The sequence below is a fragment of the Sinocyclocheilus anshuiensis genome, unplaced genomic scaffold, assembly GCF_001515605.1.
Source record: "Sinocyclocheilus anshuiensis isolate Anshui unplaced genomic scaffold, SAMN03320099.WGS_v1.1 scaffold627, whole genome shotgun sequence".
NCBI classification, from domain to species: domain Eukaryota; kingdom Metazoa; phylum Chordata; class Actinopteri; order Cypriniformes; family Cyprinidae; genus Sinocyclocheilus; species Sinocyclocheilus anshuiensis.
Window position 1 is genome coordinate 374252 of NW_015549703.1, and position 2035 is coordinate 376286.

Sequence of the window (2035 nt, forward strand, 5' to 3'; positions counted from 1 at the left end):
TGCAGGGCCAAAGATGATCAAAAGAGGGTTTGGGACGGAAAGTAACTTCAGCATATATAACAAATACACTGAATTCAAGAATACAGACGTTTTACAAAGTAGGGAAACATTTACAAATAAATGAAAACGGTTTTGATAGTTTTAGTTGTTTGCTTCTGTTGTAATCAGAAGGTATGTCACAATTCTTGTCTTTTACTGAAGTATCCGAATAAAGTGCTGCAATTTTCCCTTGTTAAGCAATATCTTTCAATAAAATTCGAAAACTAATTTTCTTGAGGAGTGTTCTATTGTCTCTATTTTAGTGAACAGTCAATACTGTACTGACAAGATGTCCCTCTTCAAGGTCAACACTGCCGTCTATTGGTTCTGCAATCTAGAAAGGAAAGTTTTGTACATGACTTACATTCTCTGTTCATTTACCTACTTACTTTCGTGCTGTTGACTTTCTTAAACTTATCTATAAACATTTCTATATTTTACCAGTGCATTCTCTAGAGTATTACAGGGAAAAAATGATGATGTATGTATGTATGATGATGATAATAATACAATTGGGGTTAAGTTATTTGTAGTGGCTTGTAGCTTAACAGGTCACAAACACCAGGAAGTTTTTACTTGCTTTGTCTTAATTTTGTAGCTAACCTCTATTACCACTGAACTCGATTGTCTGAATCATAATACCTCAATGAATGTATTTTTTAATTACATACTACATACCACATCCCAGAACCCTAGTTTTAGAAGCACTTAGAAAAGGCCAAGGGAAAAAAATCTCACCTTATTTTTCAACGCGGAAGTCGTTTTCTGTGAATGTGTGAGACTTCTGTTTCATTAGCCGCAGTGAAATAACTAGAAGAATAACAAAGCATGGTAAAAATGGTTTGCAATACAAACCAGTGTGTGTTCATCGTTAAGACGATACATTAAAATAATTTGGTAAGACACACCAATTTGCAATATCAAGCAGCAAAACGAGCTGTTTTTACATCGAAAAATAGCTGGAAGCAATGACACCGGAAGCCAGACACATAAAATTTACAAATGGCCGCCTCGTACGCTCTTATGGGTTGGGATTAGTCTCAGCCTCAGACTTCACGCCCACGGAACGTTGGCTAAACATCTGATGCATATGGCACACAAAAGTGGAAACACTTCAGGAGTTTCGAAGTCTTTCGAAGTCGGCATCGGATTGGTTGACTTATACAGGATTTCCGGGAGACGTGTGTCGCGTTCTTTAACGTTCCGCCTGGAAACAAAGATGCCGTGACGCCAAACCCTCTCACGAAAGAAGAAAGCCGTCTTGTTTACAACTGTGACGACGAGCGCTTATCAGGATCAACTAAATGCTGGATTTTCAAAAGTATGTGAAAAATTTAAAGTTTGCGGCACAGAATCTTTAAAATACATCCGAGAGTTTTACACACTGGTCTGTTATTGTGGCGACATTTCCACGCCGACAATCACTGTAGGTTGGGATGGGCGGATCGATCCTTAAAGGGGTCCTATTATGCTCTTTTACAATGTCTTGAATTTGTTTTTGGGGTGCACTAGAACATGCTCTCATGCTTGGTGGTTCAAAAACGCATTATTTTTTACATAATTTACATTATTACAATACCTTACTCTGTCTGGTCGCAAACTACGTTTCACAACAAAACACACGCCAGAAATGATAAGGAAATAACGCGAGAACCCGCGTGCGTCAGACAAATATCATTCTCGAGCAAGACTGGAATTATTATATATATAGAGTTATATAACTCCTCCCTGAACTTCCCTCGGCCCTGTATCTTGGTCTCTCATTGGCTGTAGGTCATCGCCAATGTAGTTTTCAGTCAGAAATCATTGCACACAGCGTGATTGTGAATCGCTGAAAAATTGGGCTAAAATCGTGCAGTGTGAACTCGGAGTAAGTTACAATTTACGCACTACTAAATATTTTTTCATTACACCATTAAGGCGTGCGTACACGGTGCGATTCTGAAGGTCGGAACGTCGTGAGCTCTGGCACATGTCACGATTGAGTTTATCCGAA